The 24,885-nt window shown below is 37.4% G+C and overlaps 1 pseudogene; it reads right to left on the minus strand.

The window, feature by feature from the left end:
- Positions 1-2,134: 2,134 nt before the first annotated feature.
- Positions 2,135-24,885, minus strand: part of LOC126069871 (TGF-beta-activated kinase 1 and MAP3K7-binding protein 3-like) — a 66,299-nt pseudogene continuing 43,548 nt past the window's right edge.

A 24,885-nucleotide genomic window follows, 5' to 3' on the forward strand; every position in this document is an offset into this window, starting at 1 on the left:
TTCGCCTTGGTCATGTGCTGCTTTTCTCTTCTAAGCCATGTCTACTCTCTAGCTACTGATTTTCCTCTCTTCTTCCTCCACAACCCTGGTTACCATCAAAAAATGTTTCTGTGTGCAAACGTTTTCTTGACTGTTTGTAATACTGGGCTCATATAATTGTCCTTTTGTGGTTGATTTATTTCAGTGACTATAGTGCCCTCCAAATTCATCCATGTTGTGAGATGTTTCATGGCTTCATATTTATTCTTTAATGTTGCATAGCATTCCATCACATGTAGGTACCACAGTTTGTTTACCCATTTATCTGTTCCTAGGCACTTAGGTTGTTTCTATCTTTTTACTACTGTGAACAGTGCTGCATTTAACATGGGTGTGAGTATGTGTATTCTTATCTCAGCTCTTATTTCTCTAGGATATATAACTAGGGGTGGGATTGCTAGATCATATGGTATTTCTATTTCTAGCTTTTTAATGAAGTGCCATAATGTTTTCCATAGTGGTTGTACCATTTTATATTCCCACAGTGTATAAGAGTTCCAATCTCCTCATAACCTTGCCAGTATTTCCTGTTTTCTGTTTTTTTGATCAAGTGCCAGTATCACCCAGGGGAGATGGTATTTCACTGAAGGTTTGATTTGCATCTCTCTAATGGCTACTGATCATGAGCATCTCTTCATGGGTTTTTTTAGCCACCTGACTGTCTTATTTAGTGGTCTGTTCATGTTCTTCACTCATTTTTTAATTGTGTTGTCTTTCTGTTATTGAGGTGTTTAAGTTTTCTATAAAGATTAGGCCCTTGTGGGCTATGTCATAGCCCAAAGTTTTTTCACAGTGTAGGTTCTCCTTCTACTCTTTTGGTGAGCCTAAGTGTTAATATTTAGGAGGTCCCAGTTACCAAGTTTATCTTTGGCTGTTTGTGTATTTTAACACCTGGTATTTAGAAGACAGGAAAAGAAGGACAGCATAGGGAGTAAAGAAATGAGAAATAAAGAAAGAAAGGGAAAAAGAGAGAAAAGGAAGAATGGAAAAAAAGAAAGAAAAAGAGAAATGGCCCCAGGGATCCCACCTATGTGGCTGTGCAGATTGGGGAAGTGGCTCCAAAGCCCTGAAGTGCAGCACGGCTAGAAGGGGCTCCCAAGCCATGTAAGGAACAAGAAAATAAACAAACAAAACAAGCAAAATAAATAAATAAATAAAAGCCCCAGGGATCTCACCAGCATGCTGTCACCAGCTGTGGGAATCCTTCCCCAGTCGAGCAAGGCTTCACAGACTTTCAAGAAGCAAAGATGGGGCACGGAGCCAGGTGTTTGAGAGAAAGGATGTCGAGGTGGCGAGCCGCACGAAAGAAACCAAAAAAAGAGGAAGAAGTGACAACAGCTCCGGGGGCCTGCCGGTGCGAGCAGGGGCGAATTCAACTGGCCTGAGGCCAAAGCATTTGCCTTCTGCCAAGAGGCCGTGCCCGGTGGGAAGCAGAGGAGGCTGAAGGGGCAGCGGCAGATGACTGGACGTCATGAAAGCGTACATTGCTAGTTACCAGGAGCTCTGTCTCCTGCTGGGAACTTCATGAAACTGCTTTCCTGTACTCCCTGTTCACTGATCTCCGTGTGGATATTGCATTTCCTGGCCAGCTGAGCCCTGCAGCCAGCCAGGAAACTCGGAAGCTCGGAGGTAGAGCTGTGGAAGAGCATGGGGGTGGGAAAACGTGTATTGCTGGCTCCCGAGTGCTCTATGTCCTGCTAGGAGCTCCGTGAAGCTGTTTTCTCTTGCTTCTTGTCCACCAATCGCCGACAGGAGTCCATGATGGTGGATCCATGTTGCGTTAGCTAATGCGGGCTCCCCACATGTCTCTTCACTGTCTGTAGTCTGTCAGTTTTTTATTAGATTTGATGCTTGGCTGAGTTCTTTCTCTCTTCATTTGACACTTCAGGTTCCAGGAATGACGTCTGCCTGTTTTAGTTTTTCAGGTCTTTTCTGTGGAGGAACAATGTGGTGCTTCTGTCTATGGTGCCATGTTGGCCTGAAGTGTGTATGATAAAGCTTTGTTTTGTTTTGTTTTAATGAACAAGTTAATGAAAGTCTCTAGGAAATATTTCCAAAGAATTTTCATACTTGTTACAGTTTACTACCATCTTTTTTAGATGATATGGCCAGGCTCTATGTTGTGGTAAAAACTGTTGACAGCTTCAGGATCAAAGTTGCATTAAAAAAAAAGGCGTATTGAATTTGGAATTCTTTGAAGTATATTAAATCTCTGAACTTGTAAACTTAATGTGTATTTCACATTCCACACCAGCTGAAGCTTTCCTAGCCAAAACCAACAATAAAAATGCTTTTCATCAAGTATGTATTGATAATTTAGGTAGTCTAAATGTAAAGAAATGCCTGTATTCCTTCTCTTAATAGAAAATTATATTTTGGAAGCTCACTTTAAAAAGTTTGCCAGAGAGTGAGAAGTTAGTATAATAAGCTATATGGGGAAATCTCATATAAACTCTTAACAGGAATTTAGAAATATGAAAGTAGCAAAAAGAACTCAGTGTAAGGTTATGGCTCAATGCAGACCCAAACGTCAGCTCTTAGCTTATAAAACTTGAACAGCTGTTTCCTTTGTAGAGCATTTGGATAAGCTGTTATACCTCCAGATGATTTTCTGAAAACAGTGCATATATAGCTCTTGAAAGCCACAGCAGTATTTATTTGGAATTTTTCATTCTCTAAATGTTACATATGTATTTAAGTACTTAATTTATAGTTGGTGTTTTAATTTCTAGAGCTGATAAGGCTTACCACAGATATTTCAGTCAAACAATCTGGTTAGTTTGTTGTTTTGCAACAAACAAAACAAGAAATACATATATAACATGACATATAGATATATATAAAACCCATTGCCATCAAGTGAATTCCAACTCATAGCAACCCCATAGGACAGAGCAGAACTGCCCCATAGGGTTTCTAAACAGCAGCTGGGGGATTTCAACTGCTGACCTTTTTGGTTAGTAGGCTGAGTTCTTAAATCCTACACCATCAGGGCTCAATTAAAAAAAAAAAAAAAATGTATACATATAGAAACCCTGGTGGCGTAGTGGTAAGTGCTATGGCTGCTAACAAAAGGGTTGGCAGTTTGAAACTGCCAGGCACTCCTTGGGAACTCTATGGGGCGGTTCTACCCTGTCCTATAGGGTTGCTATGAATTAGAATCGACTCGACGGTACTGGCTTTGGTTTTGGTTTGTATACACACACGCACAAACACACATATTTTCCCAATCATTTATATGTTGTTGTTAGGTGCCTTTGAGTCGGTTCTGACTTATAGTGACTCTATGCCCTACAGAATGAAACACTGCCTGGTCCTGAGCCATCCTTACAAAAGTTGCTATGCTTGAGCTTACTGTTGCAAGCACTGTGTCAATCAAAGGCGTTCGACTGTGTGGATCAAAACAAATTATGGATAACACTGCGAAGAATGGGAATTCCAGAACACTTAATTGTGCTCATGAGGAACCTTTACATAGATCAAGAGGCAGTTGTTTGGACAGAACAAGGGGATACTGATTGGTTTAAAGTCGGGAAAGTGTGCGTCAGGGTTGTTTTCTTTCACCATACCTATTCAGTCTGTATGCTGAGCAGATAATATGAGAAGCTGGACTATATGAAGAAGAACAGGGCATCAGGATTAGAGGAACACTCATTAAGCACCTGTGTTATGCAGATGACACAACCTTGCTTGCTGAAAGTGAAGAGGACTTGAAGCACTTACTAATGAAGATCAAAGACCACAGTCTTCAGTATGGATTCCACCTCAACATAATGAAAACAAAAATCCTCACAACTGGACCTTTGAGCAACATCGTGGTAAGTGGAGAAAAGATTGAAGTTGTCAAGGATTTCATTTTACTTGGATCCGCAATCAACAGCCATGGAAGCCGCAGTCGAGAAATCAAAAGACGCAGTGCATTGGGTAAATCTGCTGCAAAGGACCTCTTCAAAGTGTTGAAGAGCAAAGATGTCAATTTGAAGACTAAGGTATGCCTGATCCAAGCCATGGTATTTTCAATCTCATCATATGCATATGGAACCTGGACAATGAATAAGGAAGAATGAAGAATTGACACCTTTGAATTGCGGTGTTGGCGGAGAATATTGAATATACCATGGACTGCCAAAAGAACAAACAAATCTGTCTTAGAAGAAGCACAGCCAGAAGGCTCCTTAAAGGCAAGGATGGCGAGACTGCGTCTTACATACTTTGGACATGTTGTCAGGAGGGATCAGTCCCTGGAGAAGGACATCATGCTTGGCAGAGTACAGGGTCAGCGGAAAAGAGGAAGACCCTGAACGAGGTTTGTATAAATTTCTGTATTAATTACCATAGTAATTGTTTGAACATTTAAAGTTCATAGACTAGACTTTTGAAAAAAGTGTAATTCTAGAAATAATGTGAGATGGTCTTGACTGTTTAATCTTAACTAAAAAATGGTAACTGAGTATATTACTACTTTAAAATACAGTAGAAGCTCTTTCAGATGCCATACTAGGCATAGTAATTGGTAGGCTAATAGAAAAAAAAATGATTAAAACAAGGAATTATGAATTAATATATGACTTTTTAATGTATCAAAACATAAAACTATATCAATCTTTTAATGTTGAGCCAATACCTTTTCTTTGAGTATGTCTCTGCTACCTAGAAGAAACTTTGATTAAACCATGCCAGTGATCGTGCAATTTCCTGCTTTGATTCTTTACAGTGGGGGAAGGAAGAAACTAAAGACACTTATAAAGCAATCTTAGGGCAGAATATTTTCAGATTTTTTTTTTACTTTTAACTTTTCTCAGTTTTTTTCATCTGTACTAATTTATAGCACTTATATTCTGTTAATTTGCCTTTAAGTCTTTCCAAAGCATCGCAAGTCTTCTAAAGCATTCATCTTTAGTTTTCATGGAAACAGTACCTGCTTTGCATTCTAGAAAGTTTGTATAACATAACATTGAATTACTTAGTAATAACTGGTATGAAAAAGTTTGAGAACAAACACAACTGAAAATTCAACTATAAAAGAAATGTACGTAGACATGCCTAAATACAGAATAGTCTAAAAGACAAGAACTTAATATTAAAATTACCGAAATAAAACTTCATTGTGATCTCCCCATCTATCATCATGGGATAAAGGTCTCTTTACCAGAACTATGACTTTATGAAATAGCTCTCTTAAATTTGTAAAACCAAAATTACAACTTAAATACCACACTATTACTTATGATTTAGCAATCAAGGCTGTACCTCTAGACTGAAGGAGGTCAACTTCTTTTAGCTTACAGTTAACATTTATCTGGAGTTGTCTGTTTATGCTTCTCAATCTTGTCCTTTCCTCTGGCTAGTAAGAAAGGACCCAAAATAGCAATTGTGGGGAAGTCATTATCAAGCCCAAAATTTAAGAAATGTGTTTCATGTAAACATTCTGATTGGGTATTACCAAGAATGCTGTGTCAGTCCATAGGAGAGGATTTTTAAGAAGTCCTACAAATACAATTTTAAAGAAGAAATCAGGTAAACTGGGATCATCAAAATGGACACATATAAAGCTGTGGACTACAATGGTAGACTGTGTTCTGTCACAGAAAATGCTATTTCTTTAATCACACAGAACTGAGAATATTTTATTTTTTGTGTACTTATGGTAAGGGAAACAATAAAAACCGACCTTTAAACAGGCAAAGCTTAGTTTTATCCAACTTGATGGAAACAATTACAACAGTGCAAATTTTAATGTCTGCTTACTATATGGCAGGCATGCTATATTTACCAAAAATTTTTTTGTTCTTTTCTCACTGCAATCATACAAGGTAGTTACCAATATGACCCCAAATTTATAGATGAGAAAACTGAGGCAAAAAAAGATTATTTTCCAAGGTCATAAAACAAGTAATTGGCAGAGCCAGAATTTATACAGAGATCTTCTATATATATTCTTTTCCGGTCTACTTTCTCTGGATAAAAAAAAGCAATTAATATAGCACATGTATTTGTTGTCCAACTTTGTTTTCTTCTGTCTTGATTTTCAGCCCGGCCTACTCAACAGAACTTTTAAGTGGACGGACAAGACACTGAAATTTGAGGTAACTTCTAAAATTCTCTCAAAAAATGTTTTTTATTTCCCTTGACAGTTGTAATTTCTTTCCTGTTTACATAAACAGTAAAAACTGAAGCCAAGGATTACAACCTACAGATATGAGTTTTGAAGCTTTCACTACAGACCACTTTCATAAGACTGCTAGGGTTTAATGCAATTGGAAAGGAATATCAACTGTAAAAATTTTTTTAAAAAGTAAATACCTTTCATTATAATCCAAGTGCCAAAGCAAATATTTCAGTAAAAACTTAATATGCTTAGTAATAGTGAAAAAAAAAAAAGTATACCTTAGGTCACAATAATACAGAATTGTATTCTTTTAAGAGAGAATAGCAGAATAGCTGGGAATGCCCATTGAATTAGCAGATAAAAACTTTAAAATACTTGATATAATAGCAAAATGTAACAGTAGTTACAATACCATAAAATGCTACCAAAAAAAGTCAGTTATAAATCACTAGTAGCAATTACTCTTTTCTCATTCCTATGGGCAAACCATATTGACGTGTAAAAGGCAAGTCCCTTCTGTGTTATTGTTGGCTGTATAGCCCTGTCTAATCTTTGGCTGAACGTAAAGCTCAAGAGTTGCTTCAGTGCCAAGTTAAAAAGGTACCCAGGGGTTTCTCCGATCTCTGTCAGACCAGCAACCTGGCCTTTTTGTGTGTGTATGCGTGAATTTGTATTTCATTCTTCATTTTTTTCCTGCTCTGTCCAGGACCCTATATGGAGACTCCTGCCAGAGCAGTGATTGCATCTAGTTGTTCTGGGCTCAGTCTTGTAGAAATTGTGGTAGTTTTGGTCCATTAGTCCTTTGGACTAATCTTTCTTTTTCTTGTGTCTTTAGTTTTCTACATTATTCTTTGCTCCAGCTGGGATGGGACCAGTAGAAGTATCTTAGATGTCTGCTTGCAGGCTTTTAAGACCCCAGTCACTACTCACAACAGTCAAATGTAGAATATTTTCTTTATAAACTATGTTATGCCAGTTCAGCTGGGTGATTCAAACTGTAATACTGTGTAAAAAGAAACCATTCTTTTCCTTGTAGGATCATTTTAGGAAAGTCAAATATCTGAAGGAGTTGTTCAGTCCTACATAAGTTTGGGAGGGGGAAGAGGGGAAAGATGTTTCACTCATAATGAATAATGAAACTGAATAATGAAGTTCGGAACTAAGAAACTATTATAATACATTTTATACCGAGAAAGTATTGCATGTATACTTATGACTAAAAAAAAAGCTCTTGCCTACAGAGTAATTTCAAAACAGTGTGAACCACTAGAACTCATTAAGTTAAGAATTCATCTATAAAATTTCTATAACCCTTTTCTGATTAAACTGAGAAAAAAACTGTCTTTCAAAACCCAACCAAACCAAACCTGTTCCCTTGAGTTGATTCCTACTCATAATGACCCTACAGGACTGACTCACAGAGTTTCCAAGTAGTGTCTGGTGGATTCGAAGTGGCTACCCTTTAGTTATCAGCCACAGCTCTTAACTATGCCACAGGGTTTCCTGTCTTTCAAAAGTCACTATCAATTATCAAAAGTATACTGTGCTTTCATGGAGAAGGAATTTCAAAGTTCGCTGTGTATAATTTATAGTTCCTTGGATTTCTATCTCTAGACTGAGAGTATTTCATATTGCTGCCAATCGGCTAAATAGCACTTTTGATTTGCTCTCTTACATTACATACTTCTCTTTTCATGCATACATAACTTCGTGTAGATCCATGTACAAACATACATATAAATTTTGACACAGAGGTCTCTAAGACACAGCATATTCTACAGCACTTAATATAATGCTTTGCAAATAGAATATCAAGATGAATGGTGATTAATATACATCTTGAATGATTATTTCACAGCTGCTCTGCAAGTGTTCGCAACCACAGATACAGCTGGTTACAAATAGTAATGCTGTAATTAGTTATATACTAATTATATAAATACATACTGCAGGATAAGAAATAAATGTTTGAAAACTTGAAGGCTGCACTATACATTTTGTAGAAAAAATCAATTCACCATTGGATAAAAAAGGGCACAGTAAAGACTACACAAGAGCAAGATAAAGCTAAGGATATCTACCATTTACTGACTACACAGCATTTACTTTATGTCAAGCACATAAATTATATTTTTATTTTGACACAAATATTATAACATGCTTGTTAAAATTCCATCCTATGCATAAGAAAACTCAAATGCAGAGAAGTTAGCGATAGCTAGTTAATGCCAGAGCTATTCTGACTCCAAAGCCTATGTGGGTGCTCTTTCTCCTCTGACATGCTGACTCAAACAAGACTCTATGAACTAATAAATTTGGGGGCTTTATTTCTTGATTAATTTTCTATATAAGTATACCTTTATGTGTGCTCCTATGGTTAAGTGCTCAACTACTAACCAAAAGTTGGTGTTTGAACCCATTCTAAGGTACCTCATTTATTCATAATTTATTATGATCCACACATTTGAATGCCTTTGTATAGTTAATAAAACAAGTAAACATCTTTCTGGTATTCTCTGCTTTCAGACAGGATCCATCTGACATCAACAATGACATCCCTGGTTCCACGTACTCTTCTGAATCTGCCTTGAATTCCTGGCAGTATCCTGTCAGTGTACTGCTGCAGTTGCTTTTGAATGATTTTCAGCAAAAGATTAATTGCATGTGATTTAATGATATCATTAAAAAATTTCTGCATTCAGTTGGATCATATAGATATAGACATAGACACATAAGTAGATGTAGACAAAGTCATAGTCATAGCAACTCGTACATCAGAACAAAATCTGCCAAGTCTTGCACCATCCTCATCAATATTGTTATGTTTGAGCCCACTGTGGCAGTCACTGTGTCAGTCCACCTTGTTTAGGGTCTTTTCCTTTTTTGCTGATGTCTACTTTACCAAGCATGATGTCCTTCTGCAGAGACGGGTCCCTTTTGACAACATAGCCGAAGTACAGGAGGCAAAGTCTAACCGTCCTCCCTTCCAAGGAGCACTCTGGCTGTATTTCTTCCAAGACAGACTTATTTGTTCTTCTAGCAGTCCATCATATATTAAATATTCTTCACCAACACCATAATTCAAAGAAGTCAATTTTCTTTCATCTCCCTTATTCATTGCCCAGCTTTCACATGCATATGAGGTGATTGAAAACACCGTGTCTTAGATCAGGTGGATCTTAGACTTGAAAGTGACATCTCTGCTTTTTAATGCTTTAGAGAGATCTTTTGCAGCAATTTTCCCAATCTAATACATCGTTTGATTTCTTGACTGTTGCTTCTGTGGGTGTTGATTTTGAGTCCAAGTAGAATCAAATCCTTGATGACTTCAACCTTTTCTCCATTTATATGATGTTACTTATTGGTCCAGTTGTGAGGATTTTTTTTTTCTTTGTGTTGACGTATAATCCATACCGAAGACTGTAGTCTTTGATCTACCTCAGTAAGTACTTCAAGTCCTCTTCACTTTCAGCAAGCAAGGTTGTGTCATATGCATAATGCAGGTTGTTAATGAGTCTTCCTCCAATCCTAATTCATGTTCTTCTTCATATAGTCCAGCTTCTCAAATTATTTGCACAGCATACAGATCAAATAAGTATGGCAAACAGATGCAACCCTGACATACATCTTTCTTGATTTTAAACCAGGACATGTGGTGGCCATAAAGATTATATAGCCTAGGAAGCCCTGTGGGGGCAGTTCTGCTCTGTCACATGGCAATGCTATCAGTCAGAAATGAACAACAATCTTTTCATTAGACTAATTCCCTTTCTGCCTCCTTCTTATGAATACTATAGACTAGATTCTATAATCGTTTACATTTAATAAATCTGATTATCTTTAAGGACAGTCTGTGGTTAATACTTTGCCCAAATTCATATTGATCAATTCGTAACTTACTGAAATAATGTATCTAAAGAATACATTTTAAATATTTGAAAAATATTATTATATGCTTGGAAGAAATGAATTCAAAGATAGTAACAAGGTATTTGAATGAGATTCAGTTATTTCTATTGTGACTGAAAGCAATATATATTAAATGAGATGCTGTGTCTGGATTATTATGGTCAGTCTCCGAAAATAGTGGTAAGCCTTTTTCACACATGTCAAAAATAAAGCATCAAGTTATTTTGAGAAGAGATATTGAAGGCAGAGGAGAGGCAAGATGGTGGTGTAAGCACCTGAATGCTCCTACCTTCCCACAACAATTACAGAAAACAAAACAAAATAGAATAAACAATGTTGTGGAACCAGTTAACTCAGACCTCTGGAAGCCAATGAAAGAGAAATAACATCTAACTGAATGCCAAAAAAAGAACAAGTTGAAAAGGTAGGAAAGTTTATCATATATGTGGTTCACCTCCCAACTTCTGTGGCAGTTAGAGCAGCTGCCATTGCTGGCTGCAAACTGCAAGCTATGAACTACATGGCCCTCTGGCTGAGGAATGTGGGGAATGAACTTAGCTTTTGTGGGCAGGTCGTTGTGTTTGAGTCTTCACATCTGTCGATGGGTGGCCAGAAGAACTGAGGAGACACAAGGTACTCACCGAATAGCCAATACCTACTCCCAGTGGATCTGAAGAAAAGTAGTTTGTATTATCTCCTGGTTTCCTGAATCAAATGGGAGCAATTTACCCTTAATGTCCCAAAAAATAGGCTTTCAGAGCTTAAAACCTGAGAAAGAGCTTTCAAAGGCTGAAATCTGAGAACAGTCTGCACTGGGAAAGTTCAAGAGTTATGATTTTAGAACTAATAAAATGAATTAAGATTTCATAAAGGTCTGGCTTTCCACCAGATTAACTACTATTTGGGAAAGAGCTCTTAGAATTATTTTGGGGCTGTGGAAGCAGATCAGACACTTAAACCAATCAATTTAGTCAATCCCTTACTGAAGGGATAAGCTGATGATCTCTCCTAGGTGGAACATGTGTACCAACCAGCTAGCATCTCCCATTCATCAACCCCACCAAGGAAGTAGGGAAATTGTCATATGTTCTAGAATATCTGGCTTGTGCCAGGCCAGTCAGTGGGAACTTATCCTCCAAGGTTCTGATTTTGCAAAGTTTGCAGAGAAGGCTTGGCCCAATAGTGCCCTGAAAGGTCCAAAAAAGTGTAAAAAGTATGATTTTAGCCTTTTGCGAATGCAGTGTCATTTGCTAGCAGAATTAAAGGGCCAGACTACAGCCAAAATCAAGTAATAACAGCAATATCTGCAGAGTGGGAAAATCAGATACTGTCTGTATTTTGCTCTTTGTTTTTCTCCCTGAGGTACAAGGATATATATCTTTTGAAACACTAGGAGGATAAGGGCTCTGAATAACAGTTCTTAATATTCATACACATTCTGTAGGACAGTCTCTTAAACAATAGTTAGAGAAGGATACTGAGCAGACAAACTATTATAGTCTTCAACAGTTAGGGAGACTATTAGAAAAATAATAAGGCACACAATTATAATTCATTAGGTAGGAGAGGATTATGAGTTCCATTGTTACCACAGTATAATACACAAATGTGACAGAAAATTACAAGGCATACAAAGAAGCAGAAAAGGAAGAGCCAACAGAAAGACCAATGTGAAGAGACAGAATTCAGCTCTATGGAAGCCCAGATAGGACAGAGGACTTTAAAACAACAACATTAAATATACTTAAATAATTGAAAGAATTCACAGGCAGAGAACTAAAGGAAATCAGGAAAGAAAGTAAGAATTTCAGTAAGGAGATAGAAACTATAAAAAGAACCACACAGATACTGGAATTGAAGTTGACACCAACTGAATTAAAAAAAAATACCTGGGAGGGATTTAAAAATAGATCAGGCCAGGCAGAATAAAAAATAAATGAGGTATAGGATGAGGCTATCAAAATTATTGTGTCAACAGAGAAAAGTGAAAAGGATAAAGGAAAATAAAGAAAGCCAAATGGAAGTGTGGGACACTGCCAAGAAAATCAACATATGTGTTACAGAAACCCCAGAAAGAGAAGACGGAAAGAATATTTGAAGAAATAATGGCAGAAAATTTTCCAAACCTTATGAAGGAGTTAAATCCACAAATCCAGAAAGATCAAGAACTCCAAACAGAATAAACTCAAAGAAATTTACAACATATAATCAAATTCTTGAAAACAAAAGATAAAGAGGCAATCCTAAAAACAGCAAAAAATGAGAGATTCAAGATATAAGGGATCCTCAATCAGACTAAGTGCTGCATTCTCCTCTGAAACTCTGGAAACTAGAAGGTAACTGAACCACATATAAAAAATAATGAGACCAAAAGAAAAAAGAACTGTCAACCAAGAATTTTCTATCAAGCAAAGCAGTCCTTCAAAAATTAGGATAAAATTAAGACTTTTCTAGGTAAGCAAAAGCTGAGGAATTTACCACCAGACCTGCCTTGCAAGCAATGCTGAAAGGAGTTCTTCAGATGTAAAGGAAATGACACTAGACAACTTCTCAATGTTGGGGGGCAGGGAGAGACCTCCAAAAAAAGTTATATCATGGGCAAATAAAAGGGCCACTCTTATGGTATTTTCAGTTAGTAACTTTAGTTAAACAATACTGAATATATCATCAACTGCCCGAAGACCTAACAAGTAAGTCTTAAAAGTATGGCTATAATGCTTCTTAGAAGTGAGGATGGTAAGGCTTCATCTTGCTTATACTGGGCGTATTATCAGAGGGATCAATCATTGGAGAAGGATATCATACATGGTAAAGTAGTGGGTAAGTGAAAAGAAAGGAAGATTCTTAATAAGATGGACTGACGCAGTGGCTGTGATAATGGGCTTACACATACCTACTATTCTGAGGATGGTACAGGACCAAGCAGCATTTTGATCTGTTATAAATAGAATTGTTATGAGTCAGAACTAACTAGATGACTCTTAAAAACTTTAGCTGTTACGTTCCTCAAGCTTTATAATGACAAGTGAACCAGAAATAAGCATAAATTTACAGACACATGATGTATAAAGATGTGATTGATAACAACAAAGAGATGGCAGGGAATAGAGAAGCAGTATAAGAATATATTACCAAAGTTAAACTGGTATCAAGTTAAACCACATTGCTGTAAGTTTAATGAGTTAAATGTAATTTTCATGTTAACAACAAAAAACATATCTAGAAAATATACACAGGAGGTAAGGAAATCAAAAGGGCTCAAGAGAAAATATCAACTAAATATAAATCATAACAAAGTACAGGAAAAGAGGGACAAAGATGGTATGACCCACAAAAAACAATCAGCAAAATGACAGAAATAAATCCTTATTTACTGGTAATTATTGTAAATGTAAATATACTAAATGTCCCAAACACAAGACAAAGAACTGTAGAATGAATAGAAAAACACATTCAACAAGATGCTGCCTCTAAGAGACTCATCTTAGAAGCAGCATGTGAATGGATCCTGTTTTTCTAGAAACAGACTAAAAGTGAAAGAATGGAAAAGAAAAAAACCCATGCAAAGAGTAACCAAAACAGAGTAATCAAACCAACACAGTGCTGTCAGACAAAATAGACTTTCAGTCAAAAGTCTCTTAGAAAAGACTAAGAAGTGGGCTTCTAAGAAGATGGCAGAATGAGAGGAGTAAGCATCCAACTTCCCCTACAAGAACACAGACCATCCAATAAAAATTCTTTACCAGACCCAGAAAAACCTGTGAAGATGAGCAGACGATGGCTAGAGATACTGGCAGAAGGTCCTAGTCAGGAAAAAGAATAATAAAAGGTATGAAAAAACTTCCTATGTGGTCTCTGCACGTTCCCATAGGGTACCACAAATCCATGGACCACACTGGCACTACTCCCCTCAGGACCTACAGATCCAGAGGGATTTGTACTCCAGTTCTGGTTATCCACTAGCCCCCAGAGACCACAAAACAGATCTCCTTTCTGAACGATTTGAGGTCTTTCATCCGCTAGTCCCCCAACACCTCTTACACATTATGGCTGCAACTCCAGTCAGCCGGTGCCTTGACTTGAGGTGGGAGAAGGAACCAACTTGTGGAGGGAGACAAGAAGGCTCTCACACAGCAGGACAGGAGACTTTCAACTGGGAAGGCAGAACTCTTTAGAGCACCTTGTTTATAATTTGAGTGGACTGGACTCCATAAAAGGTCATAAAGGACAGCAAAGCAGTGATTTGCTTGATGTTGTCCCACAGTTCCATTAATTTGTGTTCAGTGTTCTTGAGCCGTCTACCTTGTTCTTCAGCCATTAAAATTTTGATTACATTATGTTCTAATTTGCTGATTCTTTCTTCTACTTGTTCAACTCTGTTACTCAAACCTTTCGTTGACATTCTCATTTCAGTTATTGTCTCTTTCAGTTGCAGTATTTCTGTCTGTTTTCTTTTATGGAATCTGTCTCTTTATATTTTTAGTTTGTTTATTCCCTTTAGTTTTTTGTATATATTTTCCTTTAGTTCTTTGAGCTTGTTTAATACTGTTTTATTGTTTTCCCCTATTTTGTTAATTACTTGGGATTCCATAGATATATCTCTCCTTTCATCTTGTTCATTTGGGTGAGCCCTTTTCTCAGTATTCTTATTCTGTTTTGTTGAGCTCAGGACATTTGATTTTTGCTTGATGATAGCTTTTGCATTTTCCCTGTTATTGACAGCACTGTTATCTTGAAGAAACACTTAGGTGGTCAAAATCATTTAATTCCCACTCCCTCTACTCTAGATCAGGTTTTCAGAAATGAGAACTGTATGAAATTTTGTGTCCACTAAAGGTCACAGCTTACATTCCTTAGTGCTCACTCAAGTTCAACAAAAATTACAAGGGACAGGAGAAAATCATTCATTTAAGATAACATATGGAAGATGTTTTTGGAGGCCAGGTTAAGGAGAAAAAAGAGGACTTGCAAAGAACAATATTAAATATATTGAAAGAATCCAAAGAACACACAGAAAATGAACTAAGATAAGGAAACAAAATAAAATCCTAAATAAGGAGACAAAGATAAGAAAAATAACCAAATACAAGCAATGGCATTTGGGAATAAAAAAAAATTAATTAGAAAATGCAAGAGAGGGTTTCAACAATAGATTTGAGCAGACAGAGGACAGAATAAGTGGACTAGAGAACATTGTAACTGAACTTATTAAAGCTCAGTAGAAACAAGAGAAAAGAACAAAGCCTAATGAAACTATGGCACACAATCAAGAAATCCAACATTAGGATGATTGAAGTCCCAGAAGAAGAAGACAGAAAGAAAGCAATTGAAAGAATATTCCAAGATACGACAAAAATTTCCAGATCTAAATAGGGAATTGAATCTGCAAATACAAGAAGCTAGATGTATACTCCATGTGTAATGAATGTAAAGAGGTCTGCACAAAGACAAATTGAAATCAAATTCTTGAAAACCAAAGACAAGGAGAGACTTCTGAAAACAGCAAGAAAACAAAACAATAACAAAAAACCCCAACAAATTATAACATATAAAGGGTCTTCAATAAGATTAATTGCAAATTTATCATTAGAGACCCTGGAGGCTGGGAGTTAACAGAAAGATATATCTAAAGTACTGGAAGAAAAGAACTGTCGACCAAGAATTCTTTACCTAGCAAAATCTTCCTTCAAAGATGAGGGTAAAATCAAGATATTCCCAGATAAAAACTACTGAAATCTGTTACCAGATAGGCTTTGTAAGCATTACTGGTAGGAGGCTTTCAGATAGAAAGAAACTCTTACTAGGCAAATACTCAAAGCTGCATATTGCTATGAATAAATTAAGTGGTTAAAATCTATAAGCGCTGTAACAAAAACTGCATAAAAAATAAATACAAAATGGACCTAACAAACATAGGACCTAAAATGACACCTAGAGTCATAACAACAGAGATAGGAGAGGGAGGAGTAAAACAGTAATAATTTTTGTAAGTTGATGTTGTATGTTACTTGTTGTTTGTGTGCTAAATGTTGGTATGAGGCTAAAATAAGATGCTGGAAATATAACTTGTTAAATGTAATTTTTATGGTAACGACTAAGAAAGTATACAGCGAAGGGAAGAAGGAACAATAAAAAAGACTCAACATAAAAAAAGCAACTAGGAGACTTCCAGCCAACATGGCACCATAGACAGAAGCACCACGCTGTCCCTCTACAGCAAAGACCCAAAAAAACGAAGTAAAACAGAGACAAATGTCATTCCTGGAACCTGAAGTGTCAAATGAAGAGACAAAGAACTCAGCCAAGCACTGAATGGAATAAGAAACTGATAGAGGACAGAGAGTAGAGATAACCTGTGAAGGGTCCCATACTAATGCAGCATGGATCCACCACCTTGGACTCCTGCTTGGAATTGGCAGAAAAGGAGCATGGGAAAGTAGCTTCACAAAACTCCCAGCAGGAGACGGAGTATCCAGTAGCCTGCAATACACGCTTTCCCACCCCCCATTCTCTCCATGCTACTCTACCTCTGAGCTTGCTGGCTGGCTCTGGTGGCTTGGCCAGCCAAGAAGTGCAACATCAGCGCTGCTAGGATTCACCCTACCCACATCGGAGATCGGTGGAGAGGGAGTATGGGAAAGCAGCTTCCCGAAGTTCCTGGCAGGAGACAGAGCACCTGATCACAAGCAATATACGCTTTCCTAACGCCTGCACTACTTCCTCCCCCCTTTTGCCTCCTCTGCTCCCTGCCAGCCACAGTCTTTTGGCTGGGAGGTAACTGCTTTAGCCTCAGGCTGCTTGGATTCACCCTGGCCACACTGGCTGGGCTTCTGAGCTGGTGTTGGTTCTTTTCATCTCTTTTGGTTTCTTCTGTGCCTCCTACCACCTCTCCTTCCTTTCTCTGGAATATCTGGCTCTGTGTGCCATCTTTGCTTCTTCTTGAAAGGCTGTGAAGCCATGCTCTACTGGGGAACCATGTCCCCGGCCCGCAACATCATGCTGATGGGATCTCTGGGGCTTTTTTTTTCCTTGTTCTGTTTTGTTTGTTTTCTTTTTCTTTTCACAGCTTGGGAGCCCGTTCTAGCTGCTGAACTGCATGGCTTAGGAGCCACTCCCCCAATCTGTGCAGCTGGTGAAGGTGGGATCCTTGGGGGCATTCTTTCTTTCTTTTCCTTTTTTGTCTCTTTTCCCCTTTCTGTCTTTCCTCACTTCTCAGTTCTCATACTTATCTTCTTTTCCTGTCTCCTGAATACCTGGTGCTGTGTGACATCTATACCCCCTCTAGCCAGGCTATACCGTGCAGCCTGGGAGCCACTTCCGTGGTGTTAGCAGCCCCATTGGTGGGATTCCGGAACTCCTGGGGGCTTTTCTTTTCCAAAATTTTATCTAGTTTTTTTTTTTCTTTCTATTTACCTTTTTCTTTTCTTTTTGCTTTTCTCCATTTCTCAGTTTCTTTTCTCTTCACTCCAATGACAGTCTCCCTTAGCACTCTTTTTTTCTTTCTTTCTTTGCGTGTTTGTTTTTAGCTCCTGTTTCTCTGTCCTTTCTCTTTTCTTTCCCATACCCCTATTAGCTTCACACATCACAACCTACCCCCTATTTCCTGCCTATCTGCACCAGTGCTGAACATCACATAACCAAGCAGCACAGGCTCAGCCTACTGGAACCTGCCCAGCACTGATTTCTGGCCCACGCTGTCAGTCCTAGTACATGCCACAAACAACCCATCTCAGCCCCTCCCTTTCACCTGGACCTGCCCTGCTGCACCATAGCTCATTAATTGGCCCTGCCCATTGGACAAGAAGGTGAAAAGTGTTGTGGCTACAGATGAGGAAACAACAAAGAATGCACAGCCCGTCTGCTCAGACATAACCAAAGAAAACAACAAAGCAGGACAAAACAAACAAATCTACAATCAAGAATTGAAGACAATAACTACTGAATGTCCCAGAAGACAGCAGACTATATCAAAACATATATAAAAAAAATAGGACAGGATGGTTCCAGTAAGGGTCCAAAATAAAACACCAGGTGACTTTCCAGTAGAAGAAAAAGCACTGGAACTACCTGACAGGGAATCCAAATCTCTAATATTCAGAGCAATCCAGGAGTTGAAGCAAACAGCAGACAAAAATGAGGAAAAAATAGACAAATTTATTGAAAAGGCAGACAAATTCATGGAAAATACAGACAAAAAAATGGAACAATTCAGGAAAGTGATACAGGAACAAAATGCCAAAATAAACTCACAACTAGAAATCATGCAAAAACAACAATTAGAAATCCAAAAGATAAAGAACAAGATTTCAGAAATGGGCAGTGTCATAGAAGGGCTGAGGAGCAGGTTCGAAATGATGGAAGACAGAATCTGTGAAATTGAAGACAAACACTTAGATACAACTCTAATTGAGGAAAAATCAGAAAAAAGAACAAAGAAAAATGAAGAAACTAAGAATTATGTGGGGTACAATCAAAAGCAAAAATTTGCGAGTGATCGGAACTCCAGAAAAGGGAGAGAAACGGAAAACACAGAGAAGATCATTCAAGAATTGCTTACAGAGAACTTCCCTAATATCATGAATAATGAAAAGCTGACCATCCAAGAAGTTCAACAAACCCCATATAGGGTAGACCTCAAAAGAAAAACACCAAGGCATATCATAATCACACTTGCTAAAACCAAAGATAAAGAAAAAATCCTGTGAGCCGCTCAGGAAAAACCAAAAGTCACATACAGGGGAGAAACAATAAGACTAAGCTCTGATTATCAGGCAAAAACCATGCAGGCAAGAATGCAATGGGATGACATACATAAAACCTTGAAAGAAAAGAATTGCCAACCAAGAATAATATATTCTGCAAAACTTTCGTTCAGACATGATGGTGAAATTAGGACATTTCCAGATAAACAGAAACTAAGGGAATATGTAAAAACCAAACCAAACGTACAAGAATTATTAAAGACAGTCCTTCAGTCTGAGAACAAACAATATCAGACCACAGCCTGAATATAGGAGGCAAGATTGTACCAGCCAGATACCAACATAGGAAATGAACTCTCAAGGACTATCTAAAACCAAAACAATTGCAACAGGAACCAGAGAGGTTAATCTATAAATGACCACAATGTCAGAACAATAAAAGACAGAATACATGGTATAGGTCTAGAACTTTCTAGTGGAGAGAAACGCAAGGCGATACCAAGTAATAGTAGACTGGTTCAAACCTAGGAAGACAAGGGTGAATTTCAAGGTAACCACAAAGAAAGTTAACAATGGTACTAATCAAAATAAAGAAGGAAAACATAAAGTCTCATTAAAACAAAATCTGCAAAAAGCAACTAAACGCAGTAAATAACAAAAGTATGGGAATTATAGGACAAAGAAGATACAAGACAAACCAAACACAATTAGTAGAATGAATGAAGTAGGTACTTAGTTTTTAATAATTACCTTGAATATAAATGATTTAAATTCTCCACTCAAAAGGCTGAGAATGCACCCACACACATCAGGGGCCTGAAAACTTGTGACTTACCCCATTCTACCTAGCCACCCATGACAGGGGTCTAAGAATAGGTGGTGCCTCCTAGTCCCTATAGCCAAGACATCGGCTGCCCAAAATCTGGCTGCAAAACCCAACCATCTATGTGCACTAGGGGACAAGGACACACCGTCCAACTAGGCACTCATGCACAGGCATCAGCCCCCAACCTTGCTCAGCACGTAATCCCCTACTGCAGCCAAATACCTGTGTCTGTTCCAATCATGCCTATGTAGTCTGCCCATCTAGGACTTTAGGTGAGAGCCTGCACCGCACACTCAATGACTGATGACCTGGACGCCTGAGCTGAATACCTGTAAAAAAGTAAAAGGACTCCTGGGTTCACACAACTAGTAGCAACTCCAGCCACCTGGTGACAGGATGTGAGAGCTTCAAAGGCACCAAAAACCAAAGTAGCTTACACCCCCAACCTATCTGGGTGTATCAAAACAAGAAGCCAGGACATGGTAAGCAGACATTCAATAAATAAATGTAACAATTTATTGATGGCTCAGAGATAACAGCCAGTATCAAATCACATCAAGAGGCAGATAATGATGGCTCCAGCAAGTGACCAAAACAAAGGACCAGGAAACCTCCTGGAGGGAAATAAGATCTTGGAATTACTGGAGGTAGAAGTCAAAAGATTAATATACAGAACTCTTCAAGACATCAGGAAGGCCAAAACTCAACCAACCAAGGATCATACAAAGCAATAGAGGAATTTAGGAAAGTTATACAAAAGCAGAATGACAAATTTAACAGGCTGGTAGAAATCATAGAGACAGAAAATGGAAATCCAAAATATTAACAATAAAATTTTAGAATTAGGCAAATCAGTAGAAAGTTGCAGAATCAGAATTGAGGAAATGAAAATCAATATTAGTGAGACTGAAGATAAAACAGGAAAAATCTGATAGAAGAATTAAAAAAACAAACTCTAAGGATTATGTGGGATGCTATCAAGAGGGATACCTCACGAGAGACTGGAGTACCTGAACGGGGGGATAACAAGAAATATAGAGGGAATTGTTGAAGACTTGCTAGCAGAAAACTTCTCTGGTATCGTGAAAGATGAGAAGATAATCTGTCCAAGAAGCTCATCAAACCCCACACAGGGTAGATTCCAAAAGAAAGTTACAAAGACACATTATAATCAAACTTGCCAAAACCAAAGACAAAGAGAGAATTTTAAGAGCAGCTAGGGATAAACGAAAAGTCATCTACAAAAGGAAGTCAATAAGGCTAAGCTCTGACTACTCAGCAGAAACCTTGCAGGCAAGAAGGCCATAGGATGACATATATAAAACCTTGAAAGAAAAGAATCTCTAGCCAAGAATTATATATTTAGAAAAACTGTATCTCAAATATGAACACAAAATTAGGGCATATCCAGATAAACAGAAGTTAAGGGAATTTGTAAAAACCAAACCAAAATTACAAGAAATACTAAAGGTAGTCCTCTGGCCAGAGAACTGATAAAATCAGAACTAACAATGCAAGACTAGAACACAGGACAGAACAATCAGATTCCAATGCAGATAGGGAAGTCACAAAAATAAGTCAATGCTAAAACACTGAAAATAAGGAAACAGATGTCAATATGTAAAAGGTGACAACATTAAAACAAAAAAGAGGGACTAAATAGTGCAGTCATAGGACTTTCTCATGGAGAGGAAGACAAGGTGATATCAAGAAATTAAAGATTGGTTTAAACTTAGAAAAATAGAAGTAAAGTTTAAAGTAAGCACAAAGGAAACTAAAAAAAGCACATCAAAAAAAAAAAAACTCAGCAAATACAAAATCAGCAACAATGACAAAGGTGAAATTACATAAAGAAAAATGACTAAGCAAAGAAAATAGTGGAACAAAGAAACTGTGAACACACACACAAAAGAAATAAATGAAAATGACAGCAGTAAACTTATACCTATCAATAATTAAACTAAATGTAAATGAACTAAATGTACGAATAAAGAGAGAGTGGCAGAATGGATCAAAAAAAAAAAAAAAAAAAAAAAAGATCTGTCGATATGTTGCCTGCAAGAGACACACCTTAGACTCAAAGGCACAAACTAAAACTCAAAGCCTGGAAAAAAAAATATATCAAGCGAACAACAATCAAAAAAGAGCAGCACTGGCAATATTAATCCCTGACAAGATAGACTTTAAACAAAATCCACCACAAAGGGTAAGGAAGGACACTATACAATGACTAAAGGATCAATATAGCAGGAGGACATAACAGTAATAAATGTTTATGAACCCAATGACAGGATATCAAAATATATAAAACAAACTCTAAGAGTATTGAATAGAGAAACACATACCTCCACAACAGTAGCATGAGACTTCAACACACCACTTTTGATGAAGGACAGAACATCCAGAAAGAAGCTCAATAAAGACATGGAAGATCTAAATGACATAATAAACCAACTCGACCTCATAGACATATACAGAACACTTCACCCAACAGCAGCCAAATATACACTCTTTTCCAATGCACACGGAAGACTCTCCAGAAGAGACCACCTATTAGGCCATAAATAAAGCCTTTAACAGAATCCAAAACAGCAAAATATTACAAAACATCTTCACTGACCATAAAGCCATAAAAGTAGAAATCAATATAACAGAAACAGCAAGGAAAAAAAATCAAATACATGGAAGCTGAACAACACCTTGCTCAAAAACTGCTGGGTTATAGAAGAAATCAAGGAGGAATAAAGAAATTCCTAGAATCATAAATAATGAAAACCCATCCTAGCAGAACCGTTGGGACAAAGCAAAAGCAGTGCTCAGAAGTGAATTTTTAGCAATAAATGTACACATTCAAGAATAAAAAGCAGCCAATATCAAAACAACCCTAGTACTTGAAGAAATACAAAGAGATCAGCAAAAGAAGCCCTTGGGCACCAGAAGAAAGGAAATAATAAAAATTAGAGCAGAAATAAATTAAATAGAAAAAGAAAAAAAACTGAGTCAACAAGACTAAAAGCTGATTCTCTGAAAGGATCTATAAAAATGAATAAGCCATTGGCCAAATAGACAAAAGGAAAACAGGAGAGGAAACAAATAACCCAAATACAAAATGAGGTGGAAAATATTACAAGAGATGCAACTGAAATAAAAAGGATCATAACAGAATACTATGAAAAATCATATTCTAAGAAATTTGAAAACCTAGAGGAAATGGATGAATTTCAAGAAACACACTACCTACCTAAACGAACACAAAGTAGGAAAACTAAATAAACCTGTATAAAAAAGAAGAGATTGAAAAGATAACAAAACAAAACAAAATCCCCCCCCCCCCCTCAAAAAATGCTCTGGACTGATGGCGTCACTGAAGAATTCTACCAAACTTTCAAAGAAGAGTTAACACCACTACTACTAAACGTATTTCAGAGCATAGAAAAGGATGGAACATTCCCGAACTCATTCTCCAAAGCCAGCATAACCCTGATACTAACGCCAGGTAAAGACACCATAAAAAAAGAAAATTACAGACCAATATCCCTCATGAACATTGACACAAAAATCTTCAACAAAATTCTGTTCATAGAATTCAACAACATATCCAAAAAAAAAAATTCACCATGACCAAATGGGATTCATACCAGGTATGCAGGGATGGTTCAACATTAGAAAAATAATCAATGTAATCCATCACATAAGTAAAACAAAAGAATCGCATGATCTTATCAATTGATGCAGAAAAGGCATTTGACAAAGTCAACACCCATTCATGACAAAAACTCTCAGCAAAATAGGAATTGAAGGGAAGTTCCTTGACATAAAAAAGGGCATTTACTCAAAACCAGCAGTCAACATCATACTAAATGGAAAGTCTGAAAGCATTCTCCTTGAGAATGGAAACCAGACATGGATGCCCTAATCACCACTCTTATTCAACCTTGTGCTGGAGGTCCTAGCCAGAGCAATAAGGCAAGGAAAAGGTCATCTAAATTGGTAAACAAGAAGTAAAAGAGTTAAAGTGTCCCTATTTGCAGGCAATATGATATTATATGCAGAAATCCCCCCAAAATCCACAAGAAAACTGCTGGAACTAATAAAGAATTTCAGCAAAGTATCAGAATACAAAATAAACATACAAAAATCATTTGGATTCCTCTACATCAACAAAGAACTTCAAAATGGAAATCTGCAAATCAATACATTTAAAATAGCCCCCAAGAAGATAAAATACATAGGAATGAACCTAACCAGAGATGTAAAAGATCTATACAAAGAAAACTACAAGACACTATTGCAAGAGGGCAAAAGAGACTGTCTTAGTCATGTAGTGCTGCTCTAACAGAAATAACACGTGGATGGCTGTAATAAATAGAAATCAACATAATAGAAACAGCAAGGAAAAAAATCAAATTTGTAGAAGCTAAACAACACCTTGTTCAAAAACTACTAGTTTATAGAATAAATTAAAGAGGAATAAAGAAATTTATAGAATCATACGAAAATGAAAACACATCCTGCCAGAGCCATTCAGACAAAACTGGTTTCCTCACAATAAAGTAGGCTAAAAGTCCAAATGCAGGGAATCAACTCCAGGGGAAGACTTTCCTGTCTGTCAGCTTTCTCACTGGTCTTCCCCCAGTCTAGGAGCTTCTCTGTGCAGAGACCCTGAGTCCAAAGGATGAGCTCTGCTCCCGGCACTGCTTTCTTGGTGGCATGAGGTCCCCCACTCTCTGCTTGCTTCCCTTTCCTTTTATCTCAATCACAAAATGGAGGACAACCATACAATACTGGGAATCATGGCCCAGCCAAACTGATACACACATGTTTTGGGGACATAATTCAATCCATGACAGAGACCTACATATGTGCTCGTGGACAGGAAGATTCAACATTATGAAAATGTTGATTCTACCCAAAGTGAATTACAGATAAAATGCAATCCTGATTAAAATTCCAATGACATTTTTTTAATGAGATGGAGACCAAATCACCAACTTCATATGAAAATGGAAGAGGTCCCGGACAAGTAAAGCATTACTGAAGAAGGAAAACAAAGTGGTAGGCCTCATATTAGTTGATTTTAGAAAATATAATATTGCCACGGCAATCAAAACAGACTCCTATTTGTGCAACAGATACATAAGACTGATGGAACACAATTGAGAATCCAGCCATAAATTCATCCACCTATGAGCAGCTGGTGGGATATACTCAAGGTCATATGAGTATGACCTTGAGTATATCCCACCTGAATTTAGAGAATACCTGAAGAAAAATTTGATGCATTGAACACTAGTGACTGA

The sequence above is a fragment of the Elephas maximus genome, chromosome Y, assembly GCF_024166365.1.
Source record: "Elephas maximus indicus isolate mEleMax1 chromosome Y, mEleMax1 primary haplotype, whole genome shotgun sequence".
Taxonomy (NCBI): domain Eukaryota; kingdom Metazoa; phylum Chordata; class Mammalia; order Proboscidea; family Elephantidae; genus Elephas; species Elephas maximus.